General features: G+C 58.3%; 1 protein-coding gene across 1 annotated transcript in view; it reads right to left on the bottom strand.

Moving 5' to 3' along the window:
• Window positions 1-6,975, bottom strand: part of MID2 (midline 2) — a 73,517-nt gene extending 66,542 nt beyond the window's left edge. Inside the window, exon 1 of the mRNA XM_067004928.1 lies at window positions 6,852-6,975. The gene's annotated coding sequence lies outside the window, so the exon portion shown is untranslated. The remainder of the gene's footprint in view (window positions 1-6,851) is intronic.
• Window positions 6,976-14,074: the final 7,099 nt, after the last annotated feature.

The raw sequence follows: 14,074 nt of genomic DNA, 5'->3' as shown, positions 1-14,074 counted from the left end.
AGATCGCATTTCGAGGAGCATTTATCAGGTTGGTTATTCCGTAGCAGCAGGCATTTTCCCCACTTTGCTTTGGAGCAGTGCCAGCCACAGAGCAGGCAGGTGCAGCCCCCGTGAGCCCCCACGAGCTGTCCTGTGCTCTGCTCGACAGAGTTTCTCCTTCCAGTTCCCTGCTTTCGTGCTGTCCAATTTGCTCCGCTTTAGTTCAACAGGAGCCAGCAGCTCTCAAACATTACTCCACGAAAGGGAAGGGGGGCAGTCCTGCTCATGTGAAGCCCCCGTGGAGGGGCTTCTGCCCACCCCAGCCAAGGCGCAGTGCCAGCCTTGTACGCAGGCATGGCCCTGCTGCTCCCCCCAGCCCCAGAGCTGCTGACCTGCGTCGAGGCTTCCAGCACCCTCGCAGCCTGCTGAGGGCCGTGGTGCATCCCCAAGGAGCCTCGACACATGCCTGGGTACACGCGAGCCCCAAGCAGCTTCGCTTCAGCTCCATTTTGTGCCCAGCAGACGCTCACAAAGCCACTGCTCGAAGCCTCCTGCAGACATCCCACCCCACGCAACGCCCACGGCCTCATGCGCCGCTAATTACCGGCTGCACGATCCAGCCCCAGCCAGGGCCGGGCTGCTCAGTCCAGCATCCAAACCCCAAAAACCACCAAACGCGACGCCTGGATGCAACGAGCCTGCGCTCACGACGGATGCCACGGAGTCGGGAAATTCAAAGGCTATTGTGCTGGTTTGTGTAAGTTTAAATATATCCTCGTGGGCTCCTTGGGGTTGCGTTCCTGGCTAAACGGGTAAGATAAACAAGGCTTCCTGCAGGAACTGGAGACAATGGGGAATAATTAGCATTAATCCCCAATGCAGAAACAATGCAGGTAGGAGATATTTTGGGCTTTCACACCCTCCCACCCCACCACGGTCAGGAAGAGGCACCCAGACTGGCGCAACTTAAGCCAAGGGCTGGCTCACATGAGATGCAGAAGCCCAAGTGTTTGGGGCTGCCCCCGGCAGAAGACGGTGGATGCAGACGGGTGCAGGTCTCTTCAGTCCCTCCCGGGCTCTGATGGGGAGGATGCCGCTCAGTCCCCACCCCATCGTTTCGGAGATGGGCAAATCGAGGCTTGTTTTCAAACCGCGACAGCTCCTTGGAGCCTTCTGCTACACCTACCCCGTGGTAGCGCCCTGTGCACGAGCCAGATTTCCAGATGCCCATGGGGTGCACGGGCACGATGGTTTCGGTGAAAGGCTCAGCAAAGCTCTCTGACCTGCTGCCCCGAGCCCATCGCAGGCTGCATCCCACCCGCTGCCTCCGTCACCTCCACACGTCCCCACGGCAGCTGGGGTTGGCTTGGCACGTCCCCACCGCTGTCCCTTTCAGCTCTCCTTAGATGCAATTCTCTGCTTAATGACTTCAGCAATCAGATAAAAGGGATGGGGAAAAAAAAAAAAGACTACATACTTCACGCCAGAAAAATGCGAACGTGTCACACATGGAGGCATGGGGCCAAAAAGGCATAGCAGCCAGCACCCGAAAAAGCAACCTCTGATGACAACCAGAAGCTGGGATCCCTTTCTCCAAAGTGTAATGAAGTCAAAGACCAGCGCAACTTATTTTCCTCACTAATTACCTCCAGTTTCACACTACAGGCAGTTTTTCACAGCTGGCACACGGAAATCCCATACATAGAGCTTGGGCATGCGCCTGGGCTACCAGAAGCAGAAGCTGCAGCATCCTTTGCGCTTTGTGCTCCCCGTGTAAACACTCAGGGACTTGGTACCTCCTTGCAGACTTCACACACAGCTCTCCTTGATGCCAGGAGAGACAGCAGGAGGCGCAAGAATAGCCCACACTAATCAAGAAACAGATTTCCCAGCAGGAAAGCAAGCTCGAAAGGTGAGGCAGGGGCTCTGCGAAAGCTCAGGCGTGGTCATGGGGCCAGCGGAGACCCCAGAGGGCATCACCAACCCGCCCACCGTGGAGGAAGAGGATGACGGCAGCCAGGGCCTGCTCAGCCCAGAGAAGACCCCGAGATGCTCAGCACCCTCCTGCAAGACACGGCCCAGCCCGTTCCTCCTGCCTACAGGCACGCAACCGCTCCTGGCGCCGTGCAGTGAGCGTCGGAGCCGCCCGCAGCCAGGGAAAGCCTCCAAGCACAGATCGGAGCACGTTCCTGGGAGGGGGAACAGAAACAACGCAAGCAGGCAGAGGCATCGGCAGGGAGAGCTGAGGCCAGGTCGCAGCATGCCGCGGACATACCATGATGCAAAGCACGAGCCAGGAGACGTCGGGGTGAATTTGCTAAACAAACGCAATCGTTTTTGGCTCCTTCTCCCGCACTGCTGAAGCTCGTGACCGTGCCAGTGGAGTTTGGGAGCTGGGTGGGATCCGTGCTGCAGGACGCGCCGCTGGAGGAACTCAAGTGCCAGCTTTGAGAAGGTATCGGGTGCTTTAAGAGAAATAAATGCCTTCATGCAGCCCCAGCAACACAGTTGGGCAGCAACTCAGAGCTGTCCTGTCCTGGTGGCTGGAGCATCCTGCAGACACCCGAGTGGCAAGGGCCAGCGTCTTGGCCACCCTCCCACAGATGCACTCTTGACTCTGTGAACATTTTCCATTCGGAGGACTTCCATCACACCACCAGTTTGACACCAGCGTGTCTCTCAGCCCGGCTCCACCCAGCACTGCACACTGCTCACCGTGGCACGGCTCCGTCATTTGAAGTGTCCAGGCTGCACCAGGTCCCAGCAAAAACACCCCGAGGAGAGAAATCACCTTTAGGCCTCTTGCCACTAAATCCTTCAAGGTGACAAGCAGGGACATCAGCTCTCTGATGGACCCGCGGGAAGCTCAGGAGATGGGGTCCCAGCCCTGCCTGCACAAGGGCACCTGCAGCAGGCTGACCAGGACCTGGTATTCAACATCTCCCTAGGCAGAGACTCCACAACCTCGCTGGCAAGCCTGTGCCAGCGTTTGACCAATCTCACAATAAAAACAAGGGTTTTCTTGCATGAGATTCCAGCTAACACAAGTAGTAAGAGAAGGTGCAGTTGTCCCATCCAGAGCCACGGCACCAGGGCAGTGACCAGCGTCAGCACTCAACAGCAAACGCCACGGGAGCTTGTGGGCAGCAGCCTGAGCCTCCACCCAGCCATCGAGCAGCCCAGCCTGTCCCTTAACCGTGTGGCTTCATGGCCTTTTGGAAAACCAAAAGCTCGTTTATTCCACGTCACCTCTGACACGCTGCTGAAGGGTGCTGCCCAGCTGCACTCCGCGCACACACGTGGATGTATATCTGCGTCTCTCCTCTGCTCCCACGCAGATCTTGGGCCAGCTCACATTTATGACGCTGCGCTTCAACTCTGCTTCATAAAGACCTCTGCCTGCTGTCTGAAGTTAATTTTCCCCCCTTTGGTCGATCAACTCAAAATTGGGTTTGCATATTAAAATGAAATTTAATTTCTAGGCCATTACCCCAGAGCGGGCCTGCAAAATGTGCCTGCAAAATGAGACACAAACAAACAGACCTAGCAATTAATTTCCCTGTTAGACACAAATTCCAGTAATAAATAATAGTAATGATATTTTGCAGAGGCACAGAGACCCTTTCATTTCACAATCCCAACCCACGTCATGGGAAGCCGGCAAGCCTCGCTGCTCCTGGCACATGGCGAGCTGCTTGTGCACGGAGCTGGCAAACAACCCCGCCGGGCACTTTCTTACAAGGCCTGCAGAAAGCATCCTCTGGATTTGCCCTGTTTCGCACCAATGTAGCAGGCTTCCGATTATTTCTCATCCTGGCTTTTCACAGTGCTCTAGGTTTTCCCTTTTCTTCTCAAGCAGAGGGCCCAGAGAGACAGAAAAAAAAAAAAGACGAGTTTTGAGACCTAAGAGCTTGCAGCACCCAACACTGCAACAGCTGTAAACAAAAATTTAAATAAATTTACAAAAAAAGAAACCACAAAGCAAGCAAGCAAACAAAAAGAAATAAAACCAGAGCAGCGGCAGCATTTGCTGAGACGTGTCTGGGGAAGAGCAGACGTCCACGCACCAGGACAGGTTGCTTTGCAGCTGGCTCCGAGCACGCTCCTCTGCTTGGCCACATCCCAGCCGGCGCAGTTTTCAACAATAAACACGGCTTCCATCGGGAACCACCCTCCGGATCCCGCACGCCGTTTCCACTTCAATTTAAAAGACTCGCCTGCATCCACGCAGCCCCGGAACATGCCCGGAGCGTCCAAGGGAGGGAGGCAGCCCTGGATCTGCGGAGCATGCCAGGCTTTTTCCATGCAGCACGCGCCGGAGGGCGGCGATGGCACCTGCACCACATCCCCTGCACCCGGTGGTGGGACACCAGGGGACACTGGGGACAGTGACTCCCCGCACCCTGGGCACCAGCGAGCAGAGGTCCCCGCGAGCATCCTTGCCCAGGGAAGGGGACCCAGCTGTGAGGAGGACTCAAAGGCAAGAGGGGAGTGGGGGAAGGGGTGGTGGGGGGATGTCCCTTGCCCTTTGGGCTCCCTGGGTTTGCTTGCTCGGGGAGGGACAGACAGACAGACAGAGCCTCCAGCCAGCACAATAGGCGATTTCCTGAGAAAGGGCAGCGTATCCAGCAGCACAAAAGGCTCTTATGCTGCTGCCCAGCAGTGGCAGGGAGCTGCCAGAGCCCACAGGCACCGATGGGGCTGCCGGGGTCCCCCTTGCTGCCAGCCCCCAGCTCCCCTTAGAGGACGCAAAAGCGGTGCCGGCACCGTCCCGGACAGGAGGCACATCCCACTGGCAAGAGTTACCGCGATGTTTGCAAGCAGCTGCATGTAAAAAAAGAAAAACAACACACCACAAGAAACCAGGAAGGCAGTGCGGGATCCGAGGGCGAGATGCTCCTCCCGTGCCAGAGCCCCACCGCCCTCGCAGGGCACGGGGCAGCTTTCGGCCGCGCACAGGCACGGCTTTGTCCCCGCTGCTGACCTCTGGGCCCTGGCATTTTGGGCAGCCCGGGCACTGCTGGAGGCGGCGGCCGAGGGAGGCTGCTCGTCGGGCCTCCTCGCCGCGTCCTCTCATCAATCAGAGAGGCTCGTTCGCAAAAAAAAAAAAAAAAAGACGGCGGTGAAGGCAGGCTCTCATTAAGCGGCAGCACGCGCTTGTTTTCTGGAGGAAGAAAATCAAGAAGCAGCCAGCGAGCACAGGTTCAAGCCCTGCTGGAGCTTCGGGGAGGAGGCCAGATCCTGAGCCTGCTTGCTCCTGCCGAGGAGGATGCTGTAAAGGGCCGGGGAGCAAGCCGAGCTCCATGCCGATCCTGGGGCACCCAAATCCTGCTGCCCAAGCACCCACAAACCCTCCTGAAATACTCCGCTAGCTGCTCCCAAAAGGGGGGGCACCAGCCTAAACTAGAGACGAGCGAAGGCGGGTACGCTATCGGAAGCGGTAACTCCCTCCTGAGGAGCAATCACACCGCTCGTTAGCCTCACGGAAGGGAATGGCCGTGCAGCCTGCGAAGTCCTGGTTACGGCGTCTCCGCTTCAGCCTCCCCCGCGACCCGGCACATCTCACCACCGAGAGCCGACTCGAGATGTAACAGGCTCAAAAAAAAAAAAAAACAAAACCCCACAAACCCCAAACACTTCTCTCCAAACTATCCAGCAGCCCCGACCTCTGGCTGCACAGCAACCCCCTCTGAATCCAACTCCAAAATTTGGGATAAAACCCCAAGCGCTGGCTTCGAAACCTGCCTCTCCCTCCCCAAAACGAAGGGCAACCCTGAATTAAAATTTACCAGGAGTCATTAATGCATCTCGAGCGGTCCCAAGGATGCTCCCACCCTGCCTGCAAACCCAGCTACCTACACACGTGTGCCTAACGCCACGCAAGCTGCTGGCACCCAAGCTGTACCCGTGCCAGCGAGGCCACCGGCGCGCAGCACGCACAAGCACGTACTTCCAGGGAGGGAATTCATCGCACGCTTAATTTTTTTTTTATTATTTTTTTTTTTTTCTAATGCAACGTTTACAAAACAGGCAGCGCAACTTTCCGGACACGGTCTGCGTGCGCTGCTTTCCCCCGATGCCGCAGAAGGCTCCGCAGGGCACAGACCTGGCCCTGATCGCTTGTAAAGCGCCGGCACACCCAGGGCGCTGGGGCAGCACCACCACCACCTGCCCGGATCCCCGCAGCCGCTCCTGTCGCTGCCGTCCCTTCTGCCTCCTCCCCGTCCCTGCCCGTTCCCGGCCGGTTTTCCACGAACGCAAAACCCCCTCGGGACCGAGCCCACCCCGGCAGCGAGAAGCGTCCCCCCCCCGGGCATTTCGCAGCGAGTTTTCCCACCCTATTCACCGGGGGGGGGGGAAGCCGAGCGCTCCCCTTCCTGCGGAACCCCCGCGCCCCTCCGGCCCGCCGCGACCCCCGGGGGGACCCACTCGGGACGGGGCCCACGCACCCCCCGCCGCCCGGGCTCGTGGAACTTCCACTGCAACTTTCTCCCCCCCGGCGGGGCGGGAGGCAGCGGGCTGCTGCCGGGGACTTCACGGGAACGCCGCGGGCTCGGAGGCGGAAAGGAAAAAAGCCCGGGGGGGGCTGGCCGCGGTGGGACCCAGAGAGACCCCCCCGCAGCCCCGGGCCGGCCGGGCTCGCCGGCTCCGACCGAAAAGCGCCGGGCTGCGAGCACGGAGCCGCCCCGGCGCCGGAGGGGTCCGGGGTGGGGGGGGGGGGGCCCGCGGACCGGCGGAGGAGCCGCCACCGGGGCCCCCCCCGAACCTCGGGGCCCCCTCCCCAAAACCCCGGCACCCCCCTCCCGGTGTGCCAACCGCCCCCCGTGCCCCCCCCCCCCCCGGTGCCCCCTCCCGGTGCCGCTCTGCCTTACCAGCGGGCTGCGGCAGCCTCCCCGCCGCTGCCCGGGCATCTTGGAGGCGGCGGCGGCGGCGGCGGCGGCGCGGGGGAGACGGCGGCGGGCGGGCGGGCGGCAGCGGAGCGCGGGGAGGCGGCGCCGAGCTCCCGAGCCCTCCCCCGGCCGCCGCCGCCGCCGCCGCTGCCCCTCCCCGCCCCGCCGCAGGTGAGGCGGCTCCGGGCGGCACCGGGCCCCGCACCGAGCCCCGCACCGAGCCCCGCAGCGCCCCTTCCTCCTGCGGCCGGCGGCCGGGAGCCGGGGGGGCCCCGCTCGGCGCTCGGCTGCGCGCGGGGATGGGGCTGCGGGGGTTTTGGGGGGGGCTGTACGGGGGGCCGGGGGGCTGCAGGAGGGCCCCGGGGGGCTGCAGGGGGGGGCTGCGCTGCTGCGGGAGGAGGGCGGGTGCGGGTGCGTGCGAGGCAGAAGCGGCAAAGGGACAGCGAGGGAGGGGGACCCAGCGACGCGATGTATTCCTGGGGATGTGCTGCACGGCTTATCTGCATTCGAAGGCTGCCCGGAGCGCCTCTTTAAAATAAATAGGAGGGAAAAGGCATCCCGGTGCTCCTTCACGTGGGATAGGAGGGAGCTCTGGGCGTCAGAGCCATCGAGCCACATATTTAGCCACGAATCCGTCCGTTCTCCACCCTTTGCTCGCACACGCGCAGGCCGGGCCCAGCCAGCCAGCCCTCAGCACACGGCAGCCACCCGCTGGGACATTCCCAGGGAGGTCACTGCCAGCACTGCCAGGCTCGCCCGCACCCCCCGCACCACGCCGAGCAGCTACAAACCCTGCCTGCAGGAGGATCGGACAGCGGGGTGGTTAACGCTCACCGCTCGCTCCGCGCTAAATCCCATCTCCGTTTTCCTGGCAGCAAAAACGCAGCCTGCGTGGCCGCGGCCAAGTCACGTAACTCACAGCTGCCCCGGGACCCATCCCTGTCGCGTGCATCTGTGCGGAGAGCAAGCAGCCAGGTCAGAGTCCAACCCTCCTTTGCTGGGATGGGGAGAAATCAACCCCCCTTTCCTGACCTGAGGGCCGCTAGCAGGTAGCCAGGCCCAGATTTAGGCTGTGCCCACACTGAAGCAGCGAGGACGACGGCATAGATGTGCAGCCCCCCGAGCAGGTACATCAGGCTGCAGGAGAAATGAGGCCACGAGCAACCAGCAGATGGCTGGAGACCACAGAAAAGCACCACTGCTGCTCTGCAGGTACCAGCCGGTGGGCCCCGCCAGACCATAGCTCAGCGTCAGGAGTATTTATTTCTTGTTTTATTTATATAAGTCCCCGATCAGTTTTCCTAAGAGCTCACCAGGAGACGACAGCGCCGCTCCCAGCTCGATGCGTGCTGGGATCAGCTGGGCCCCTGGATGAAAGCTGGAGGTGTCAGAGGTGACCTTGGGCAAACACCCGCCACCGCAGCCTTGTTGTGCATGTGCATGTGTTCAAAACACAGGAGGGATCGGGTTCAAATGACACTTTAATTGAGCAAGCAGGGCAGCGGGAGGGTAGAGCTCTTTATGTTAATGTGCTAACCACTCCAGAGTGAGTCATGTTCATTAGGGGTGGGGAGATCATCTCCATCCGCCCACAGAGGTGTTTTGGAGAGGTGAATGAGCACTCAACACCCTTTGCAGGAGGACCTGTGCGTTTCGATCAGGGGCTGCGTTGGATTTTGCACCCTGCGTGCTGCTGGGAGCAAGGGAATCACGACTGCACTGCCCAAGGCTGCCATGCATTAGCATCCATGTATCGCAAAGGGGGAATGAAGGTGCTCAAATTGTGTCGCATGCCTGGGAAGCCTAGTGCATAAGTAACAGTTATAAAGCAGAACTCTCCTTCTAAAATCTATTCTCACATTGGAAAAAAAAATCATTTTAACTTCAGAATCCCTCTTCCAAAAAGCAGGCAGCTGTAGAGATGAGCAGGGTTGGATGAATTCCCCTGGATGAATCTCTTCTCGTTTTCTTTTTATATGTTGATGACTTCATTTTTTCTAGGTTTCCCTAGCACCTCCTTTATCCAGAGACGTTCGGTTCCTCCTCCTTGCTACTGCACAGGGAGCTGTGGCTCCGGTTCGGGGATGGGAAGTGGATGCTTTGCACCACCTCATGTTGAACCTTGGAATTTCACAGCCTCATCCAAATTTCTGCTCTCTCCCATGCTGAGCAAACCACAGGCCTCACCGACTTGCCCCAGAACAGGCTCTTCTGGCTCCACATCCACTTGCCCAACGCCTCTTCAGGAACTGGTGACGATGTTGTGTGCTTCATTAAGGCTTTATTGTTCAGCGTCCTCCTGCAGAAGCACCAGCAGCAGGGCTGAGCTGCCCCCGCAGCACGCGAAACGCTGCTGGAGAGCACGGCGCATCCCTGCGCACAAGCCACCCCAAATGCTTTCTCAACCCAGCTCCTCAAGGAGGGTCAAAGGACTGGATTGGCACCACCGCACTGGTGAGCAGCCCCATCCTTCTGCCTCCCCTGCGAGCCCAGGAGGGGAAGTTCTCACCTTGAGAGCGTTTGGAGTCAGGGGTTGATAGGCAAGGACTGTCTCACCAGGCTTTAAGCCATCTCCAGTTTTTGAGGGGCGCATTTTCATCCTCACACCATCCCAGCGAGCTGCAGGTGAAGCAGTTCGCTCAAAGGCAACACGAGCATTTGCAAACTCAGCCCTTGCCAAGGAGGAGCCCTCTCTGGGGAGAGCCCTCCTCTCTCCTGTCAAGGAAGGGCTCTGCAGGAGGAAGGTGAGATGTTGCAGGGGAGAGCCCGGACTGTTCTCACAGCAGGAAGGCTGGACTCGTCCCCAGTTCTGCTTCCTTCTCCTCCTGCCCCGATTCAGCCACCCTCCCTCACTCCCCCAAAGGATGGGACAAGGCACTTAAGACACCCGTTCACTGGGAGCCAGCACAGGAGGAGACGTGCCACTGGAGCTGGAGCAGGAAACCCTGCAACAACATCTGCAAGTGCTGCTCCTTGTTTTTGAAGCTCCTGGGTGTCTCCAGACCCTCCCCTTGCAGCGAGAAGCCCCAGTCCTTCGCCATTCCCAGACGGGGTGGGTGCATTGCACAACGCAGCCCAGCCAGGGTCGCCAGCAGAGCCCACGTGCTGCCCTCTGTGCTTGCAGAGGAACCTGAAGCAACACCTCCTTGTGGAATAGGTTTTCAAAGGCCCCAAGGGGACTGCAGCAGCTGGGACCCCCCCACACCAAAACAAAGCGTGAGTTCACAAGCTCCCCAGTCTGTATTTCTTGTTTCACCACGCCTTCGCTTCCCCCACAGTGCCTCCAGGGTGAAACTACTCAGCTAGCTGAATGGGTTCAGCTTCACAGGCCTTCCACCAGGGCAAGCTTTGCAGGGGAGACCAGAGAAAGCACCGGTGCTCACTGTTTTTCCCACTCTAGGTTATAGGAGCTCCCGGCATGACCATCAAACCCAGCAGCCACCCCAGTGCTGGGTGGCACAAGGGCAACAGCCACCCCAGCCAGGGCTGAAGGAGCCTCTGCTGCTTCTGTGCCACGCAGCTCCTTATCCACCTGGAGCACAGAATGGCTTCACGTGGCAATTTTTTATTTCCCCCTGCCCCTTTCAGTTGGTTTCTAAGCCTAGGAAGTGGCTTATGGAACCTACACAGGGATCATCGAGATACAGAGCTGCGTACCCGAAAGGGCAGCCCCTGCTGCTTGCATGTCACCGCAACCACCTTCTGCTGCCCTTCCCAACTCTGCAGGGCTCCCTCACCACCCGCCGTGCTGGGTTTTCACCTCTGCAGCCATTTCGAGTGCAACACTTCACCGGGGCTTAAGAAAAACCCAGCTAGAGCCTCCTTTTGGAGAGCAAAGAGAATTATTGCATGGAAACCCTGACGAAGGGTCCCAGGGAAAGAAACGCCCAGGATCACATAGTTAAAAAGCATCTCACCATGCATATGCACGAGGGGACTTCATGTAGGGTGGAAAGCTCTGTTTCAAGCTGATTCTTGCAGCACTGGAAACATGTCTTTAAAAACAGCGGTCAAACAACCCCTGACCCAACATTCACATCGAGTGAAAAGGCGGAGGGAGCTGGGTCAGCACAGCCCTCTTGCTGTGGTGCAAAGCAGCTGTAAGGGCTCCTAGCTGTGGGGAGGAGTTGTACAAGCTCTCTGTCAGCATCCTAAAGCACCTGGCAGCAAAAAGATGCAAGTGACTGCCAGCTGCAGGGCATTTAAAGGTTGGCAATTAGCTACAACAGGAGATGAGCAGTTCTCAGGCTGTGAACCCCTCTGCAGAGGAGCTCCACGCACCGCCTCGAGCGAGGCTCTCCGTGGTGCCAGAGCCACCCGAGCCACAGCTGGTTTAACTGCTTAACCTCGCCTCCTCCGTGCCAGTCCTTAGTGAACCTCTTGGCTGTGCTTGCAGAGGGCGCGAGTCCCCTGCCCTGAGCTTGCTGATCCACCCCACAAGTGACGTTAGCGTTGGTGCCCGAGCTGAGTCTGCGCCGTCCACCCGCCGCAGCCCTCTCAGCCCCCAGACCACCCAGCTTTGCACCCAAGGAGATGTTGCGTGGGCCAAAGCCAACTGATTCAGCAGGAAATAAAACCAGAGCAAAGCATATGAGATGTTCCTGGTGTTGAGCATGGCAGGATGCGATGTTACGTTTGGTGGAGGGCTGACCAGCAAGGAGCAGACCAACACAACCAAAATGTTTCCCATCAGCTTGGTCTCTGGCTGTGGGGATACCAGCGTGTGCATTACCTCACAGGGCGTGGAAGAGGGCTGAGGTTCTGCTGCTGCTGAGGTTTCCCTTTCCTCTGACACCCACCTGAAGCTGCACATGGAGAAAGACCCACTCGGACATGCACAAGCCTCAGCACAGGCACCAAGGGAAGGCAAGGGCACGTGCTACATCTGCGCTCCCCAGCTCCACGCCAAGCACAGCCTCAACTTCCACCATGCGGTTCCTGTAGCACACGAAACTGTCTTTTAGGATGCTCCAGGGTAATTGCTACGCCTTTCAAAAGAGAAACTGGCTTTCAGCAGCCACAACAGCCCCACAAGACCTACCCTGACCCTATAATCCTTCAGGAAACATTCCCACACTTCCCAGTTCACCCTACGCACTCTGGGAGCAGCCCTTCCAGGTTCACTTGCATCTCCCACTAGTTTCAGCCTCGCGTATCAGCAGGTAAAACATACCTGGGAATTAAACAAAGCACACATGCATTTAGTTAGACCTACGTCAGACTTATAGTCAGAATAACACCAGTAACCTCATCCCAGCATGCTCAAAACCTAAGTTTCCCTCCTCATCTGCACACAGCAGACCTCAAAGACCTCTCAACTTCCTCGAAAGCGAGGCAGTGTTCCTCCAGCTTATATCCCCTCCCTGCCTGCAACATGGCTGTGAGTCCTCCAGGAAGGTCCACCTGGGCCCGCCTGCTGCTGTCTCAGGAGAACCACGTCACAGCAGCTCTTCTCCTGGAGTTTGGGGGCGCTCCTGGGGTTTGCCCGCTTTTGGGCAGGAGCAAGCGCAGCGAGTGCGGGGCCGGGAGCTGGGGCTGAGATTCGGCAGGGCCATGCCTGCATGGGGCTGTCCTGGTGCTGCCCACCCCAGGAGCCATGGAGCATGGTGATCCCTTTGTTAGCAGCGGTCAGACCTTCTCCCAGCAGGGAGAAGACCAACAGAGAGAGCGGGCAGCCAGTGGATGCAGCTGGTGAGTGTGCGGAGGTGGAGGTCCCCTCTGCATGCCCAGGGGTGCCTCAAGCAGAAGGCCTGATCCTGGCAGGAGGAGCCCCCAGGGGTTGCCCATCTCTGCCAGCTGCTCCTGGGGTGGCAGCCCCCATCCAGCCTCCCCCAGGACCACCCGCTCCGACGCACACCCTGACCCAGCAGGTCCGACTGGGAGCACCGGCGCGGGGTGCTCGGGGAACCGGGTGGCCGTGTGCCGGCTTTTTAATTAAAGTGGTGCTGAATCTTAATGGGGAATGAAAACCTGGAGGAGGAGGAGGAGGGCTGTGACACTCTGCGTGGGTATGCACGCTTAAAGACCCTCTCATCCCTCTCCTTGGCAGAACCAACGGCAGTGACAGTGCGCAGCCATCGGCTGCTCCGCGAGGAGCGAGTCTCACGAGCAGCCCCGTGGTGAGACGGCAGGTCTGGGCGAGCCGTACCCCCGCTTCTGGGGGAGCTGGGGAGTCCACTAGTCACCGTGGCTGCTTTTCCACGCATCCCGCAGTACAAGAGACTCTTCAGGTGCTCTAGAGCAGTTGCATTTATAGGTGAAACAGGTGATACCAGATAATGAACAAGCTGCAATAATTAACGATAACCACCATGCTTATAAAGCTGATTTCATCTGCCTTTATTTTCTAAGGCACTGTTTGAGCGCATGCATCACCCTCTGGATCATATGCGATAAGCAACAGACACTCCACATATATTTTAGGAAGCTTTGTTAGTATGCACTTTTGCGGAAACCTCAGAGGACCCATTGCTCCTACAACCGAGTTTGTTACTAGGATGCTCTGCCCCTATCCCAGACGCACACCTCGTGTTTAATGCTGGCGTCCCATTCTCCAGGCACTTGAAATAAAAGATTTGATCAAAAAGAAGAGACAGGAGCTTAAAGAAGAGACAGGAACTGTGGGCATAGTGAGAGTAAAGCAAAAGAGCATCCTGGACAAGAGCTGTAACTGCACGGAGAGGCTCAAAAGCAGTTACAAGGCTCCAAAATCCCAGCTGAAGCCGAGCTGACAGCCCACAAAAACCTGCGTGGGGAGCCGAAATGGGATGGGAACAGATCCTTTAATCTAGTACAGGTCTAACAGGAGGCCGGAGCTGGAAGTTTCACCCAGAAATTCAGATGAGCAATACAGAGCACACTGCTAATTACGAGGGTGATTAACTATTCAAACAATTAACCGAGGGATGGTGTGGAATCTGTCATCAGAGGGTTGAAAGCCGCCCAGATCACTCTCCTGCAGGATCTTTTCCAGCTACACAGGACCCAAAGCAGAAGTGAACTGGGCGATGGAGCACCCAGGGAAGGGCTGATGGTCCGTTCAGCCAACAGGGCAAAACAAAAATATTTTCAATTTGGCTGGAGATAAAAGATGAAAACGTCACACCTAAGACCTCTGAAGCGTTGCTGCTGAGGTGGTTTATCTCCTTGTTCTCCTGAGAGGCTCCTGCTAGGCTAAACAAGGTGCAGCTCTTGAGGGACCTTAG

The sequence above is a fragment of the Anser cygnoides genome, chromosome 13 (genome assembly GCF_040182565.1).
Source record: "Anser cygnoides isolate HZ-2024a breed goose chromosome 13, Taihu_goose_T2T_genome, whole genome shotgun sequence".
Taxonomy (NCBI): domain Eukaryota; kingdom Metazoa; phylum Chordata; class Aves; order Anseriformes; family Anatidae; genus Anser; species Anser cygnoides.
The sequence above is the reverse complement of the archived record's forward strand: the minus strand, read 5'-3'. Positions and strand labels throughout refer to the sequence as shown.